The sequence below is a fragment of the Pan troglodytes genome, chromosome 9 (genome assembly GCF_028858775.2).
Source record: "Pan troglodytes isolate AG18354 chromosome 9, NHGRI_mPanTro3-v2.0_pri, whole genome shotgun sequence".
In the NCBI taxonomy this organism is placed as follows: Eukaryota; Metazoa; Chordata; class Mammalia; order Primates; family Hominidae; genus Pan; species Pan troglodytes.
In genome coordinates, this window is record NC_072407.2 from 75,719,552 (window position 1) to 75,739,083 (window position 19,532).

At 42.1% G+C, this 19,532-nt stretch overlaps 1 protein-coding gene across 5 annotated transcripts in view; it reads right to left on the reverse strand.

Annotated features, from left to right (window-relative positions):
- Positions 1 to 19,532, reverse strand: part of RAB6A (RAB6A, member RAS oncogene family) — a 104,480-nt gene that overhangs the window by 10,452 nt on the left and 74,496 nt on the right. The gene's annotated exons all lie outside the window — the stretch shown is intronic.

The window sequence follows — 19,532 nt, forward strand, 5'->3', positions numbered from 1 at the left end:
TGAAGGGGGAAATGAGTTATTATTTAATGGGTACAGAATGTCAATTTTATAAGAATGAAAAGGGTTCTGGATGGATAGCGGTGATTTTTGCACAATAGTGTGAATGCACTTAAAAAAAATCCTATTTTGTCTACGGAAAATGGATACAATCTTAGGATAATGAACACAATCTTAGGCACAAACTCTTGGGCTCAAGCAATCCTCTCATCTTGGCCTCCCAAAATGCTGGGATTTTAGGTGTGAGCCACTGTGCCCAGCCCAAGAGAGGCACTCGCTAAATATTTTCTGGACTAGTCTATTTTTTCTCCATTCCTATTGTCATTATTCATTGTTGAAAAGTACATGGGGCCAGGCATGGTGGCTTATGCCACTCGTAATCCCAGCACTTTGGGAGGCCGAGGTGGGCGGATCACCTGAGGTTAGGAGTTCCAGGCCAGCCTGGCTAACATGATGAAACCGTTTCTTTTAAAAATACAAAAAATTAGCCAGGTGTGGTGACCGATGCCTGTAATCCCAGCTACTTGGGAGGATGAGGCAGGAGAATTGCTTGAACCCGGGAGGCGGAGGTTGCAGTGAGCCGAGATTGCACCACTGCACTCCAGCTTGGGCAACAAGAGGGAAACTCCATCTCAAGAAAAAAAAAGAAGTCACGGATGTTACCTTGTAGACTGTCAATTTGGATTTGCTTGTTGCTTCCTAATGTTTAGTTTTACCTTACTCACTTTTTGTCAGTAATACTACAGAAGAGATAGTGTCTTTCTTAGTGTATCATATCAGGAGGCACCTTATGCTGGTTTGTGCCCTTACTGGTGAAGTGAATTTTAGCCACTTGGTTAAATTAAGGTAGAGCTGGTCAAGTTTCTTCACTGCCAAATTACCAACTTTCCTTTTGTGATTAATAAGTATGAGAGGAGATTCTTTGCAATTATATGTATCTCTTATTATTCTTTGTCAAATTTTCACTTTAAGGTTTTAATATCAATTGGTGATTTTTGCCCAAATAAATCATTACTGTGACATCTGAAAAAAGATTACTAAATTTCCTTTCATTGTCTCATGGTCTGCTGAACTCTGGAGCTAGGCTGGGTCAGTAGGGCTGTGCAGTGCCTCTTGTGCCTGTCTCTGTCTCCTGAAGTCCTATTTACCATCTCTGGAAGGCTTAGTTTGCAGTCTCAACAGCAGGGTAGACTCCCAGGAAGAGAGAGAGAGATTTGAGCCTAGTTGATGATATATAAAATACAATGAATTTGTCTCTGTGTCCATCACGTTCTGGCTCCGGAGAAATAAGAGAATTGCTAATGAGTTGGTGCCATTCTGTGTACTTTCTATATCTTGAACTCTTAAGAGATCTTGTCCCTGGGTCTTCTGCTAAGGATTTACCACCTGACTCTAGTATAGTATCACATTACAGATAAAGGAAATCAAAATATCTTACCCCCAAATAACATTCTTTTTGCCATAAATAGCCCCGCAAAGGGCCACTCTGTGAAGAGAAAACTTGCATCTGTAAAACATTTCTATTTACATAAGTAGATTTTTCCCCTTCCAGGTTCTCCCAATCCTGAAGAGATTAACTCAGAGTCTAGCAACTTTTAAAGGTCTAAATAAGAAACACTTGCCACCAGGCAGTGGCTCACTCTTGTAATCCCAGCACTTTGGGAAGCCGAGGTGGTTGGATCATTTGAGCCCAGGAGTTCCAGACCACCCTGGGCAACACAGGGAGACCTTGTCTCTATAAAAAATTAGCCAGGTGTGGTGGTAGGCTCCTGTAGTCCAAGCTATTCAGGAGGCTGAGGTGGGAAGAGCATTTGAGCCCAGAAGTTGAGGCTGTAGTGAGCTGTGATTATGCCACTGCACTCCAGCCTGGAAGACAGAGGGAGACCCTGTCTCAAGAAAAAAAAAAAAATTGCTTCTAAAGGCAGCCACCTATGAGACTTCATTTACATCAGCAATCCCCAACTTTTTGGCACCAGGGACCGGTTTCCTGTAAGACAATTTTTCCATGGACTAGGGTGCAGATACTTTTGGGATGAAACTGTTCCACCTCTGATTTTCAGGCATTACTTAGATTCTTGTAAGGAGTGTGCAACCTAGATCCCTCCAATGTGCAGTTCACAATAGTGTTCATGCTCCTAGGAGAATATCATGTTGCCATTGATCTGACAGGAGGCAGAGCTCAGGCTGTAATGCTGGCTTACCCGATGTTCATCTCCTGCTGTGTGGGTTGGTTCCTAACAGGCCACGGAGCAGTATTGGGCTGTGGCCCAAGGGTTGGGGACCCCTGACCTACATCGTAATAACCTTGGTCTCCACAACCTTTTATCTTAGCCTAGACACTCCTTTCTATTGATTCCAGGTCTTTAGATAACTCTTTCAACCAATTGCCACTCAGAAAATCTCTGAATCCACTTATGACCTACAAGTTCCCCTCAACCCCCACCACCACTTTGGGTTGTCCTACCTTTCCAGACCAAACCAATGTCTATGTCATATGTACGGACTGAGGTCTTATGTTTCCCTAAAATGTATAAAACCAAGCTGCAACCCAACTACTTTGGGCAGATGTTCTCAGAATCTCTTGACTGTGCTTCTGTGGAGGTTGCAGTGAGTGGACATTGCACCACTGCACCCCAGTCTGGGCAACACGGTGAGACTCCGTCTCAAAAAAAAAAAAAAAAAAAAAAAAAGACCGACTCAGGCATGATCACTCATATTTGGCTCAAAATAGACCTCTTTAAATATTTTACAGTTTGGCTTTTTTTGTCAACACTCTGGAGGAGTGGAAAACTTCTTTTCACATGGTGTAAGGCAGAAAGGGTAAAAGCCTATTTCCATAATTTAATACAGCATTTAATGTGCATATACAAAGAGCATAGAATACAAGCCCAGAAAGAAACTCTACTATTAACTACCCCATTATTACAGCTCAGTAATAATGAGTAAATATCTCAAGGATATTTACTATCTCTAATTCTTAGATTCATTCTAACAAAAAGGGGATACAGTTGTGAAGTTCAAAGGACACAATGATGATGCTTCTCCTTGGAATACCCTCCCAGTTCAATTTGCCTAGCTGACACTCATCCTTCAGGACCCATTCCCTGATAACTCCTTAAAAGCTTCTCTAACTCACTCCCCAGTTCCTTAAATCTTCTCCCTCCTGTCTAATAAAATCTTTTTAAAAAATACACTGTCTCACTGTGTTGCCAGGCTGGAGTGCAATGAAAATGTGATCATAACTCATGATAGCCTTGAACTCCTGGGTTCAAGCCATCCTCCTGCCTCAGCCTCCTGAGTAGCTAGGACTACAGGGATGTGCCAAGACACCCAGCTAATTCTTTTTTTTTTTTTTTTTAACATTTTCAAATAATTTATTAGGAATTTAAAACTGAAAATAAAACCTGGAAAAAGAAGTCACAGATGTGGAGAGAAGAGACACCAGAGGGTGGTAACTCGCTGGCTTCGAAATACCATGTAACATCTTAAAAAAAAAAAAAACCCCAAACAAATCAGCAAACGGAATTCCAGGGTTCTGAGCCCATGGTTGGGTCCAGTGGGGTGGAAGGGTCCGGGTATGGGGGACAGGGAAGCTAAGTGTCTCAGGACTCAGCTCAAACGTGTAGAAAATTAAAAATAAAAACCAACAAAATGCAGCTTCTTTTATTAGGAAACATTAAAAAAAAAAAAAAACCAAAACACGAACAGCCACGCATCTTGGTAACAAAGATTACTGCTTTGTGTTCTCAGGCCTGATAGGTTAAGCACCTCACACAGACAATTAACTCTCCAAAGGCGGGGTTTTCGGGGGTGGGGGGGCGATGCTGGGGAAGAGAGCTCAGGCCCTGGGCCTTAGAACTAGGGGACAGGGACACACAGAAAGGGGATGGCAGTGAGTGGGCCTTGGGCCTGCCACGCCAGCCAGGCCACTGTTAATGAAGGTCCAGTGCCCTGAACTTCTCTTTTTTCCTTAGAAGGGGGCTCTGGGGTGAGGGGCTGCCAAGGGACTCTGGCTGTGGGGTCATCCTGGTGGGAAACTTCAGTGAGAGAATGTGGGGGTTCCCTGAGACGCCTTTTGCTTTTTCCTGGGGTCTGCCCTCGCCAGAGCATCCCCTGGGCACCCAGCTAATTCTTTATTTTTTGTAGGGATGGGGGTCTTGCTGTATTGCCATGGTCTCAAACTCCTGGCCTCCTGAAGTGTTGGGATCACAGGCATGAGCTACCATGCCCAGCACTAAAATATATACTCCAAGTAGCACCAGTAGTTCTTTCAGAGTTATTTACTGCACTGATTGTAATAGCCTATTTTTACTTCTCTATCTTTCCCTCTAGACTTTAAACTTCTGGAGAGCAAGGCTCTCATTTCATCTTTGTTATCCCAGTATCTGACATGCAGTAGCTATTTTTCAAAATGTTAGCTAAAACAATAATTAAGGGGTGTGAAAACACATTAGGAAGCAAAAAGTGGCCAGGCACGGTGGCTCACGCTTGTAATCCCAGCACTTTGGGAGGCCGAGGCAGGCGGATGACCTGAGGTCAGGAGTTCAAGACTAGCCTGGCCAATATGGGGAAACCCCATCTCTACTAAAAATACACATGCACACAAAAAAATTAGCTGGGCGTGGTGGCTTGCGCCTGTAGTCCCAGCTACTAGGGAGGCTGAGGCAGGAGAAGCACTTGAACCTGGGAGGCGGAGGTTGCAGTGAGCCGAGATCACATCACTGCACTCCAGCCTGGGTGACAAGAGCAAAACTCTTGTCTCCAAAAAAAAAGAAAGCAAAAAGTGCAGTACAGATGTTTATATTAGTGCCTTTACTTGCTGGCTGTTGGGTACCTATTGAACGTTAATTGTCAGATTAATTCTTTGGGTATAACTATCCACAATACTACTCAGCAGACCAACACAGACTTCAGAGAGCTTATTTTCATATCAAGTCAAAGAAAATCTGGCAATACTTATGCCCACTGAATCCTCCTGACCTCAAAAACAGAGCAAAAAAAGAAATCAAGGCCGGGCGCAGTGGCTCACGCCTGTAATCCCAGCACTTTGGGAGGCCGAGGTGGGCGGATCATGAGGTCAGGAGATCAAGACCATCCTGGCTAACACAGTGAAACCCCGTCTCTACTAAAAATACAAAAAATTAGCCGGGTATGGTGGCAGGCTACCCTGTAGTCCCAGCTACTAGGGAGGCTGAGGCAGGAGAATGGCGTGAACCCGGGAGGCGGAGCTTACAGTGAGCCGAGATTGCGCTACTGCACTCCGGCCTGAGCGACAGAGTGAGACTCTGTCTCAAAAAAAAAAAAAAAAGAAAGAAAGAAAAAAGAAATCAATTTATTCAGTTCTAATGGAAAAAGAAGTATAAAAGGGATTTCAAACTTACATGCATAAGAGGGTTACAGTGAGGGAAAACTCTGACTAAATTAGATGAGCTTCAACTTGATAATAAAGAAATGCCTGCCGGGCGCGGTGGCTCACGCCTATAATCCCAGCACTTTGGGAGGCCGAGGTGGGCGGATCACAAGGTCAGGAGATCAAGACCATCCTGGCTAACACGGTGAAACCCTGTCTCTACTAAAAATACAAAAAAAAAAAAAATTAGCCAAGCGTGTTGGCAGGCGCCTGTAGTCCCAGCTACGCAGGAGGCTGAGGCAGGAGAATGGCGTGAACCCAGGAGGTGGAGCTTACAAGTGAGCCGAGATCGCGCCACTGCACTCCAGCCTGGGCTACAGAGCGAGACTGTCTCAAAAACAAAACAAAACAAAAAAACAAAAAACAAAAAAAGCCAATTATGAGTATCTTCAATTAAATATAAAAAAAGGATTTAATGGCTGGGCACAGAGGCAGATCACCTGAGGTCAGGAGTTCAAGACCAGCCTGGCCAACATGGTGAAACTCCGTCTCTACTAAAAATACAAAAATTAGCCAGGCGTGGTGGCACACGCCTGTAATCCCAGCTACTCAGAAGGCTCAAGCAGAAGAATTGCTTGAACCTGGGAGGCAGAGGTTGCAGTGAGCTGAGATCATGCCACTGTCCTCCGGCCTGGATGACAGAGCAAGACTCCGTCTCCAAAAAAAATAAATAAATAAATAAATAAAGGATTTAAGGATTTAATTAACATAAGCAAATATAATTGGAATGAATGAAAGTTAAGAGACCAAAAGATTAACCAGTAGGTACATGAATCAGAGAAATATGTGTTTAAAGAAAGCAACAGGGCCAGATGCAGTGGCTCACGCCTGCAATCCCAGCACTTTGGGAGGCTGAGGCGGGTGGATCACTTGGAGTGTAGGAGTTTGAGACCAGCCTGGGCAACATAGCAAGACTCCGTCTTTCTTTTTTTTTTTTAAAAAAAAAGAAGAAAGAAAAGAAAGCGACAGGCTGGGCGCTGTGGCTTATGCATATAATCCCAGTACTTTGGGAGCCCAAGGCAGGAGATCACTTGAGCTCAGGGGTTCAAGACCAGCCAAGTAACATAGTGAGACCTCGTCTCTACTAAAAATTTAAAAAATCAGGTGTGGTGGTGGACGCCTGTAGTCCCTACTTGGGAGGCTGAAGTAGGAGGACTGCTTGAGCCCAGGAGATGGAGGCTACAGTGAGTTATGATGGCGCCACTGCACTCCAGCTTGAGACTGTTTCAAAAAAAAAAAAAAAAAAAGCTAGGTAAGAGTAATAGGTTAAAGTGATCCCACAGGCCCTCTGCCATCCTTATTTTTAACTTTGAAAGTTATTAGAAATACCTCAGGAAAGCTTTCTTGAAAGGTTACGTGTGAAGTCTTTCCCTCTAGACTAGTGGTTCTCAATATCTATGTGGCATCAGAATTACCTGGGAAGCTTAAAAACAAACAAAACTCCAGATGCTTGGGCCTCACCCTCAAAGACTGATTCAACTGATGTGGGGTGGGGCTGAGCCATTCGTGTTTTATTCAAATATCTCTGGATGATTCTAATGTGCAGCTAGGGTTAAGAACCAATGCTGTAATAACAATTTGTAAGGGTGTGAAACAATCAAATCAAAGAAGGGAAGAAAAGACACTGAGTACTTACTCTGTTGGAATGTTTACGTATTTTCTCATTTTAATCCTCTTATTTGTGAGGAAAATGTTAATAACCCCATTTTAAACAAATCTAAGGCTAAAGAATTTGCCATAGACCAAATAAATGGCAGAGCTGAGATTCCAAAGCTCGTATTTTTTATAATACCTAAGCTGCCTAGTATAAATGGAGTATTTTTTATATGGAAAGCACTGTGAAAGGGCTATGTGAAGAAACAGCTAATAATCTTGGGTAAGAATAATTTGTTTTGTAAAATACTATTACACATAAATGACAGACATAAAAAGCTAATCCATTTTTTAACGACAAAAATTTTAGGCTGGGTGCAGTGGCTCATGCCTGTAATCCCAGCACTTTGGGAGGCCAAGATGGGATGATCACTTGGGCCCAGAAGTTCGAGATCAGCCTGGGAATAAGGAGATCCTGTCTCTACAGAAAATTAATTTAAAAATATACCAGGTCAGGCACAGTGGCTCATGCCTATAATTCCAGCACTCTGGGAGGCCAAGGTGGGCAGATCACTTGAGGCCTGGAGTTTGAGACCAGCCTGGCCAACACGGCAAAACTCTGTCTTTACCAAAAAATACAAAAAATTAGCTGGGCATGGTGGCACATGCGTGCAATCCCAGCTACTCGGCAGGCTGAGGCACGAGAATCGCTTGAACCCAGGAGATTGAGGTAGCAGTGAGCTGAGATCGTGCCACTGCACTCAAGCCTGAGCAACACGCAAGACTGTGTCTCAAAAAATAAAAAAAAAAATTTAAAATAAAACTATATCCAATTTTTTTAATCTATAGTTTTAATCAATATATTTAACAAACTTGGTGCTTTCTCCAAAATACTCCAATTAGATTAAAAGAATCAGTGTCACTAACCTAAACTCAACTCAGGACATCCCGAAGAGGGCCAAAAAAACTTTACAAAGGTTTTCAAATTCAAACTTACTTCTTGGTTTAAAAAAAAGAAAAACCTATTTCTTAAATGCCAATGATATGCTAACAAAGGCTTCTGCCATATTAGGAATCACAAATGACTAAGTATGAGACTAGTACAGTTTGTAATACTTAAAAAAAATCCTCATATTTACTAAGTATCCAGTTTTTTTTTTTTTTTTTTTTTCTTGTTTGAGACAGAGTCTCGCTCTGTCACCCAGGCTGGAATACAGTGGCGCAATCTCGGCTCACTGCAACCTCTGCCTCCAGGGTTCAAGCGATTCTCACGCCTCAGCCTCCTGAGTAGCTGGGATTACAGGCGCGTGACACCATGTCTGGCTAATTTTTTTGTATTTTTAGTAGAGATGGGGTTTCACCATGTTGGTCAGGCTGGTCTTGAACTCCTGACCTGATAATCTGCCCACCTTGGCCTCCCAAAGTACTGGGATTACAGGCGTGAGCCACTGCACCCAGCCGAGAATCCACTTTCTAGAAGACATTCTAGGGCATCTTTGCTGGAACAGCTTCTTTCCCTAAGAAACTTAGTAAGTCCACGCTGACCTCCAGGTGTATGGTATTTTATTTGTAATTTCTAGGAGGCAACAGACATATTTAAGTTGCAGTGACAGCTAGTACAGGAATTAGTTCAGGGATGATGACAAGCTGAATATGGTTCTCTGTAGAAACTTTCAAGTTGAATATTTTAGGCCATAATTTTAGGGCTAAAATTTTTTTTAGAGATAATTTTAATGTAAAGAGATACACTGGAGAAGAAGATTTCAAAATAAAATCACTATGACTACCAGTTCTTACCTTATGAAGTTAACTAAGTAGTTTATAGGCAGAAATACCACCCTTCAAAGAGCAAACTAAGCTACTCAGTTTTACCAACTTACAGAAAAAATTCCATTATGAAAGTAAATGTTGTAAGAGTAAAGAGTGTTTTATACATAACTGAATTCTTATATGAGTGTTCATTATTTGTGGACTTTTGACTTTATTTTTATTTTTATTGAGACGGAATTTTGTTCTCACCACCCAGGCTGGAGTGCAGTGGCACAATCTCGGCTCACTGCAACCTCTGCCTCCTGGGTTCAGGCAATTCTCCTGCCTCGACCTCCTGAGTAGCTGAGATTATAGGCGCCTACCACCACATCAAGCTAATTTTTGTATTTTCAGTAGAGACTTTGGCCCTGTTGGCCAGGCTGGTCTCGAACTCCTGACCTCAGGTGATCCTCCCGCCTCAGCCTCCCCAAGGTGTAGGGATTACAGGTGTGAGCCACCACGCCCAGCTGCTTTTGACTTTTTGCTAGATCTCCATCTTAATTTTGGTAGTATTTCTTAAATGAAAGATTATTATTTTATTACTTGTATTTATTTTTTCATTTACTCTTAACAGATCATTTTTTACAGAAGAGCTAGTGATTTCTTTCCTTTCTTGAGACAAGGTCTTGCTCTGTCTCCCATGCATGATCATGGGTCACTGCAGCCTCATCCACCCAGGCTCAACCAATCCTCCCACCTCAGCCTCCAGAGTAGCTGGAACTACAGTCAACACACCACCATGCCTAGAATTTTTTTTTTTTTTTTGCAGAGACACAGTCTCCCTATGTTGCCCAGGCTAGTCTTGAACTCCAGGGTTCAAGCAGTCCTCCCACCTTGGCCTCCCAAAGTGCTGGGATTACCGGGCATGAGCCATCGTGCCTGGCCTGATTACTTTTAAATTTTAAGTGAGATCCTGTCAAATCTCTCAGGAAAATGGCTTCCTCTCTCACTGGGAATAAAATGCCAAATCCTCACTACTGCCCACATGGTCTTAAGACCTCTGTTCTCCATAACTATCTCTGTGAGCTCTTTTCTTATCATATGCCCCTTCCTTCACTCTACTGTAACCTTACTAATTTCCTTACTATTCCTTAAACATGACAAGTTCCTTTGAATTTGTCACTGCACTTGAAGCTTGGCATGCTCTTCCCTGGATGTATAAATGGCTCACTTTCTCAATTCCTTCAGTTCTTTGCTCAAATATCACCTTATCAGACAGGCTTTCCCTCCTTTTATAAGACGTCAATATATCATAATTCCCTTCACCAGTATTCTTTATCCTTCTTACCCTACTTTATTTTTCTGTTTTTCTTTTCTTTTTTTTTTTCTTTTTGAAACAGTCTCACTCTGTCTCCCAGACTGGAGTGCAGTGGCATGGTCTCGGCTCACTGCAACCTCCGCCTCACTGCAACCTCCACCACCCAGGTTCAAGTGATTCTTGTGCTTCAGCCTTCTAAGTAGCTGGGATTACAGGTGAGCATCACCAGACTCGGCTGATTTTCGTATTTTTAGTAGAGACGGGTTTCACTGTGTTGGCCAGGCTGATCTTGAACTCCTGGCCTCAAGTGATCTGCCTGCTTCAGTCTCCCAAAACACTGGGATTACAGGCATGAGCCACCGTGCCTGGCCTCTACTTCATTTTTCTCTATAGAATTTATAACCTCCTTAAGGATTATATTTCACTAATTGTCTAACTCTCCATACCAGAATGTAAGCTCCATAATGGCACAGACTTAGGTATTTTGTTCCATTATTGTATCCCCAGTGCCTATAACATAACTAGGCATGCAGGAGGTGATCAACAAATATCTGAGTTAATTAATGACTGAATAAAACCTGATCAATATAATTTCTCTGTCAGTTCCTATTCATTATATATATAGATTTCTGACCATTCAGTTATATTAAAGTCCTACTGTGGGCTGGGCATGGTGGCTCATGCCTGTAATCCCAGCACTTTGGGAGGTCAAGGTGGGCAGATCACCTGAGGTCAGGAGTTCAAGACCAGCCTGGCCAACATGGCAAAACTCCATCTCTACTAAAAAATACAAAAATTAGCCAGGCGAGGTGGAGCATGCCTATAATCCCAGCTATTCAGTAGGCTGAGGTAGGAGAATCACTTGAACCCTGGAGGCAGAGATTGCAGTGAGCCGAGATTGTGCCACTGCACTGCAGCCTGGGTGACAGAGTGAGACTCTCAAAAAAATAAATAAATAAAAATAAAAAATAAAGTCCTACTGTGTTAAGGATATGAAACACAAAAGGATAAATTGGGGTGAGGTTAAATTTGAGAGAGGCAGAATATAAGGCTTAAGATCTCAGATTTTGGAACTAAATAGACCTGGGCTCACATTGTAGTTTAAGTTATAATCTTAAGCAAGTTACTTGGCCTCTAAAACTTTGGTTTCATATCAGTGAAATGAATATACTTATCTACTTCACAGGGATATTGTGAGAATTAAGTTAAACACTTGGTACATTAAATGGATCTAGCAGATAGTATTTAGGCAATTCTAGGAAAGTTATATAATTTCTACGCCTCAGATTTTCTCTCTAAAATCAGACCAACAATAGCAGTTGACTCGTAGGATTGTTACATAGATTCCTTCTTGTATTCGACAAGTATCTAAGCACCTAGAAATTGTATATAAAGTGCTTGCTAGGAAGGCAATATGAAAGATTTTAAGTGAACGTTCATGGCATAGTATTTACACTATGTGTGCTAGGTAGTCTTGTATCATACATATGTTAATTTTTCTTCTTCCTAGAAGCATCCCCAGTTACCTATCCAAATCAAGTACACTCAGTTCAGCTCAGATACTTTTTTTTGCGATTTTTTTTTTTTTTTTTTTTTTGAGATGGAGTCTTGCTCTGTCGCCCAGGCTGTAATGCAATGGCACAATCTCAGGTCACTCCAACCTCCACCTCCCAGGTTCAAGTGATTCTCCTGCCTCAGCCTTCCCAGTAGCTGGGATTACAGGCGCCCGCCACCACACCCAGCTGATTTTTTGTATTTTTAGTAGAGACAGAGTTTCACCATGTTGGTCAGGCTGGTCTCGAACTCCTGACCTCAGGTGATTCACCCACCTTGGCCTCCCAAGGTGCTGGGATTACATGCTTGAGCCACTGCGCCAGGCCGATAATGCTGTTTTTTAAACAAAGCATTCCTCAACCATTCTAACTATATGTGATCTCATTCAATTATTCAATAAACCTCTTTGTGCCAGCATTCGTTTTGCTTCTCTCCTTTTTAATTTTTTTGAATCAAGGGTCTTGCTCTGTCGTCCAGGCTGGAGTGCAGTGGCGTGCTAATAGCTCACTGCAACCTCCAACTCCTGGGGTCAAGTGACGGTCCCATCTCAGGCTCTCTCAGGCTCCTGAATAGCTGGGACTACAGACACTCAACCAGAGCTAGATAATTTTTAAATTTTTATTTATTTTTCATTATTCTGTAGAGACAAGTTTTCCCTTTTTTGCCCAGGCTGGTCTCAAACACCTGGCTTTCAAGCAAGCCTCCCAACTCAGTCTCCCAACTCAGGCTCACAGGTGTGAGCCACCGCGCCTGGCCTTGCTTCTCAATAATTACGATGTATCTTACTGTCTGTAGCATTTGCTAGGAATTTATCATGTATGACCCATTCTTTACTGCACAGTCTTCATGAGAATGTGACTCTTCTTCCCAACAATATCATAAGTTTCTTGAAGTTAGGAACCACATTTTACATAACTTTTTATTTTCCAAAGTACCTACAGTGGTCTAGCGTGCCACACTTGACACCTATGGATTTAGGTACATGACAAAAGCCCAAGATTAACACCTGCTATAAGCCAACTGTGGTAGACATGGGAGATATAGTGATGAGGAAAAGATATGATCACCACCAATGCATAAGGTACATATACTATTTCAGCCAATATAAAATAATTTTCCCATACATATAACATTGCAACTCCATGGTTAGTATGTACACAAGCTTTCATTGACCTGTTAGAGCTGATGCCCATCAGCTATCACTACTTTCTCATAAAGTCTTCTCTCTTTCAAACAAATCTTCTTTTCATGATAAGTACTAATGATTTTAGAAGTTGAAGATCAAGGAGTTTTTCTTTTCTTTTTCCATTTTTCAGTACTACAAAATATATAATAAGGTGACACCACACACTTATTGCTTCACTAAAAGAATGTACTAATTCCCAGATGAAAAGCCAGGTGAAGGCTAAAGTAATCACCTTATCATTATCATTTCTTCAGCAATTTAAACACCATACCACTTTCAAAAACAAAGTAATACTTATGCATTAGAAAAAAAGAATTTGGGCCAGGCACCATGGCTCACACCTGTAACCCCAACACTTTGGGAGGCCAAGGCTGGTGGATCACTTGAGGCCTGGGCAATATAGCAAGACCCATCTCTAGGAAAAATAAATAATTAGCTGGGTATGATAGTGGGTGCCTGTAGTCCTAGCTACTTGGAAGGCTGATGAGGCAGGAGGATTGCTTGAGCCCAGCAGTTCAAGGCTGCAGTGAGCCGTGTTCATACCACTATACTCCAGCCTGGGTGACAGAGCAAGACCCTGTCTCAAAAAAAAAAAAAAAGTGTGTGTGTGTGGTAGTGGATGAGAAATCTAAGGAGTAAAACTATTTTTCAGAGGCTGTCTTTTTATGAAATACTGAATGGAATGAAACATATTTTACTTAAATATGCTATATAATACAAATGATCATGTTAGATATTACTATTTATGCTAGTTCTAGTACTGATTGTTTTATTTTTAAAATGACAACAATATTCTGTAAGACAGAAGCAGGACTTTAGGGTCAAGTGCTTAAATCAAAATAAAGAGCAAAAGGGTTAAGCACAGGACATTTTTAAGTAAGAAGGCAAAGTAGTATTATTGGGTAAAATAAATTGTTTTAAGGCAAGGTTCTTGGGTGCTACAGCCTAGTCACTTGAATCATGATTAGATAATAAATGATGTAAAAGCTCTCTCACAATTATTTAAAAAGAAAACAGTAACTGTGAAAGCCCATTTTTAAGCTTTTATTATGTGATGTGCATTATAATCTAGTAAATGAGGGAATGGGGAAGAGGAATCCAGTTAGATTAGCAGAAAGCTAGGAAACAACTCTGTATATGGAAAAGTAGAACAACATGGTACCTGTAGTACTGATAAATATATACCTTATATACAGAAAGACTTCTGTGTATCTTCTGGTAAAAAGGCATGATTTTGTCAAATAAAATGAGTACAATCAAAAATCAAAAATAGTTCTGCTTACAAACATACACAGCTGAGAAAACACACAACGGTAATAACAGGCATGTAAGACTGTGATTCTCAGTGTTTTCCAAGACAGTGACTAGACTGTGAAATTTACCTCAGAAAGTCCTGAATACCAGCACAACTTCTGAATTGTGACTGACCTACACAGCAAGAACTCAGAAGGGATCAGAGATTATTTCACGATAATCAGTTTTATTTCCTTTATCAGATATTTTAATTTTTACCCCTATAAATTCAGTGCAGACTTTAGCTTTGGTAATAGCAGAGCAGCTTGTATAAGACTAACACTCTTGTATATACAGCAATGATTAACTCTGGATATGGGGACATTTCTTTTTTCTTTCGTGTTCTTTGTTTTTTATTTTGAGACAGGGTCTTGCTCTATTGCCCAGGCTGGAGTGCAGTGGTGTGATCTCGGCTCACTGCTGCCTCGACCTCTTGGGCCAAGCAATCCACCCAGCTCAAACTCCCAAGTAGTTGGGACTACCACGCTGGGTTAATTTCTGTGTTTTTTTGTAGAGACAGGGTTTCGTCATGTTGCCCAAGCAGGTCTCAACTGCTGGTCTCAAGAAATCAGCCTGCCTTGCCTTGGCCTCCCAAAAGCGCTGGGAATACAGGCCTGTGCAACCACACACAGCCCACGAGGGACAGTTCTTTACATAAAAAAGTCAACAGATAATGAAGACATAATGATCCTAAATATGTATACACTTACTAACATAACTTCAAAATACAAGCAGTAACAGCTGACAGAACTAATTAGCAAAGCGAACAATACATCGTTGTTGTTGTAGGTTTCAATATCCCCTTCTCAGTTATCGACAGAACTGGACAAAAAACTAGTAAGGATATATAAGGTGTTTTTTTGTTTATTGAGACAGAGTCTTGTTCTGTTGCTCAGGCTGGAATGCAGTGGCACAATCATGCCTCACTGCAGCCTTGAACTCCTGGGCTCAAGCAATCCTCTGCCTCAGTCTCCTGAGTAGCTGGAACTACAGGTGCATGCCACCATGCTCAGCTAATTTTCAAAAAAATTTTCCTTCTTTTGTAGAGACAGGGTTTCACTATGTTGACCAGGATGGTTTTGAACTCCTGGCCTCAAGTGATCCTCCCACATCCACCTCCTGAAGTGCTGGGATTATGGGCATGAGCCGCTGTGCCCGGCCAGGCTATATAAGATTTGAGAATGCTGTCAAACATGTTAACTAGTATACCTGATAACTGTAAAAAAAACTTTTTCCAGTACATATAAGAACATTCAATAAGATAGACCATATGATAGGCCATAAAACTTGTCTCAATAAATTACAAATGACTGAAATATTACAGAGTGTATTCTCTGACTGTAACAGAATTAAATTAGAAGCCAGTAACAATTAAGATTATCTAGAAATGTCCCTAAACATTGGGAAATTAACAACATATTTCCATATCTTCACTGCTGTGGTCATTATACCTGTAAATACCTTTACCAAAACTCATCTAATAGTCAATTTAAGATGTATACATTTCACTGTACATAAATGTTTATCTCAATTTTATATATATCATTTTTTTTTTTTTTCTTGAGACAGAGTCTCGCTCTGTCACCCAGGCTGGAGTGCAGTGGTGTGATTTTGGCTCACTGCAACCTCCGCCTCCTGGGTTCAAGTGATTCTCTTGCCTCAGACTCCCGAGTAGCTGGGATTACAGGTGTATGAGACCACATCCAGCTAATTTTTTTATTTTTTAGTAGAACTCCTGACCTCAAGTGATCCGCCTGCCTCAGCCTCCGAAAGTGCTGGGATTATAGGCATGAGCAACCATGCCTGGCCTAATAAAAAAAAATTGGAAAAAAAAATTCAACATGGGTTCAGGTGAATGCAAAGAAACGGAAGATGAACATGTATCTATGTCTAAGGTGTAGTCAAAACAGCAAATGAAGGGCAATTCTCCAAGTAACCTGGCTTCTCTAGGGCTTGTTCAGTCTAGCTAAGAAAATTCTTAAGACAGAACCAAGGACATGAAATAAATCTTATTTTTATGGCAAAACAATGCAGCTCTAAGAATCTGCTAAAAAAAAAAAAGTATATTATCATTCATTCAATGAACATTTATGGAGTTTGTTGTTTAGTGGGGAGGCAGAATAAACTGACAATTAAAAAATTTCTGGCCAGATACAGTGGCTCACGCCTGTAATCTCAGCACTTTGAAAGGCTGAGGTGGGCGTATCACCTGAGGCCAGGAGTTTCAGACCAGCCTGGCCAACGTGGCAAAACCCTGTCTCTACAAAAAATATAAAAATTAGCTAGACACGGTGGCATGCACTTATAATCCCAGCTAGTCAGGAGGCTGAGGCACGAGAATCACTTGAACCAGGGAGGCGGAGGTTGCAGTGAGCCAAGATTGTGCCACTCACTCCAGCCTGGGCAACAGAGCAAGACTGTCTAAAAAAATCCCAAAACAAAAACAAAAACAATCTAAATTAAAAGTAAGAAGGGCTGGGCGCCGTGGCTCACGCCTGTATACCCAGCACTTTGGGAGGCCGAGATGAGTGGATCTTGAGGTCACGATCATATAAAAATACAAAAATTGGCTGGGCGTGGTGGCATGTGCCTGTAGTCCCAGCTATTTGGGAGGCTGAGGCAGGAGAACTGCTTGAACCCGGGAGGCAAGGTTGCAGTGAGCCGAGATGGCGCCACTGCACTCCAGCCTGGGCAACAGAGGGAGACTCCATCTCAAAAAAAAAAAAAAAAAATTTCTAACATCAGATTATGGTAATAGTTGTACAATGCTATAAATTTACTAAAAATCGACCAGGCAGAGGGGCTCATACCTATAATCTCGAAATCTTCGAGGCCAAGGTGGGAGGATCACCTGAGTCTAGGAGTTCAAGACTAGCCTGGGCAACATGGCAAGAACCTATTCTCTGGAAAAAAATTAAAAATTAGCTGGGCATGGTGGTGTGTGCCTGCAGTCCCAGCTATTCTGGAGGCTGAGGTGGGAGAATCACTTGAGCCTGAGAGGTCAAGGCTGCAATGAGCTGTGATCATGCCACTGCACTCCAGCCTGGGCAAAAGAGCAAGACCACAACTCAAAAAAATAAAAATAAGAGGGGCCAGGCATGGTGGCTCACACCTGTAATTCCAGCAATTTGGGAGACCGAGGCGGGCAGATCACGAGGTCAGGAGATCGAGACCATCCTGACCAACATGGTGAAACTCCGTCTCTACTAAAAATACAAAAAAATTAGCTGGGCATGGTGGCGCTCGCCTGTAGTCCCAGCTACTCGGGAGGCTGCGGCAGGAGAATCACTTCAACCCAGGAGGCAGAGGTTGCAGTGAGCCGAGATCGTGCCACTGCACTCCAGCCTGGCGACAGAGTGAGACTCCATCTCAAAAAAAATAAATAAATAAAAAATAAAAATAGTCTGGGTGCAGTGGCTCACACCTGTAATCCCAGCACTCTGGGAGGCCGAGGTGGGCAGATCACGAGGTCAGGAGATCGAGACCATCCTGGTGAACACGGTGAAACCCCGTATCTACTAAAAATACAAAAAATTAGCCAGGCGTGGTGGTGGGCGCCTGTAGTCCCAGCTGCTCGGGAGGCTGAGGCAGGAGAATGGTGTGAACCCGAGAGGCGGAGCTTGCAGTGAGCCGAGATCACGCCACTGCACTCCAGCCTCGGTGACAGAGCGAGACTCCATCTCGAAAATAAATAATAAATAAATAAATAACAAAAATAATAAAAATAAAATTGGAAGCAATCAAACATTATGAAGATACTAGACATCAGTAGTGCTTACTGTATGCTATCTGATAATTCTGGAGTTTCTAAACCTATGAGACTACTTAGGGTCAGGGCTAGGGGACTACAGCAATGCCTTCTTTAGCTATTAACCAGGAAAAGGACAGCCTGTACCAGGATATATAAGCAACTAGCTCACACCCTTATCAAAATGTCTCTAAAAGAGAAAGCCAGCTGGGTGTGGTGGCTCACACCTGTAATTCCAGCACTCTGGGAGACAGAGGCAGGCAGATCACTTAAGGCCAGGAGTTTGAGTCAAGCCTGGCCAACAAGGTGAAACCCTGTCTTTACTAAAAGTACAAAAACTAGCCGGGAATGGTGCTGCACACTTGTAATCCCAGCTACTGGGGAGTGTGAGGCATGACAATCACTTGAACCCTGGAGGCAGAGGTTGCAGTGAGCCGAGATTGCACCACTGCACTCAGCCTGGCTGACACAGCAAGACCCTGTCTCAAATTAAAAAATAAATAAATATAAGAGAAAATATATATAAGAAATAGAAAAGAGAAAGCCAGATGAAGCTACCCACTGCTTTGTCTTAGAATAGTGGCATATGGCTAATATAATGGTATTACACAAATTATTTAACTGTCTGTGGCTCCTATGGGTTCAGTTACGTATCACTTACTACGTTCCATACACATTGCTAGGTTCTGGGAATATATAATTCTGATGAGAGAGAGAGAGAGAGATTTTCAATATACTGTGGTAAGTAATGATACTGTTTTTGCTGAGATCAGGTCGGTGAAAACACATAAGAGAATCAGGTGTCACAAACAGGAGGTAGGATGGGCAATGTCAGAGAAAATGTTGCTGAGGAGCTGACATCTAAACTGAAACTTATAAGGAGTACAATTAGGAAAGGGGAAAAAAATGAACATTCTAAGCAAAGGAAACAAAAGCATGAGCACAAACATCGAACCGTGACCATGAAACAATATGTTAATGAGGAAAGAATCAGTGATCATTCAATATTACTTATATAATGATTCAAGGCATGGAGGGAAATAAATTAAAAAATATAAAAACAATATAAAGACTTCTTCCTAAAGCTTTAACTATTTAAATGATGTTACTGTTACCCTCTGTTGATCACCCTCAATTAAGAAAATTATTGGTCTAGGCCGGACGCGGTGGCTCACGCCTGTAATCCCAGCACTTTGGGAGGCTGAGGCAGGCAGATCACGAGGTCAGGAGATTGAGACCATCCTGGCTAACACAGTGAAACCCCTTCTCTACTAAAAATACAAAACATTAGCCAGGCGTGATACGGGCACCTGTAGTCCCAGCTACTCGGGAGGCTGAGGTAGGAGAATGGCGTGAACCTGGGAGGTGAAGCTTGCAGTGAGCCGAGATCGCGCCACTGCACTCCAGCCTGGGCGACAGAGCAAGACTCCATCTCAAAAAAAAAAGAAAATTATTGGTCCATAAATCTTATAAATCTGGGACCACTACCCTACATGACATACAGCCTTGAAGAGTTAAGCATGTGAGTCTCTGGCTGACCTATCTTGTAGAAAATGGCTTGATAATGTGACATCTCCCTATATTTTCCTGCCCTCCCCCAAAAAGACCTGTTGTAAACACTGTTCAAACACCAGCATTTTATTAAGGATAAAGTAACCAGAATTTACTTTTACAACAAGAAGTA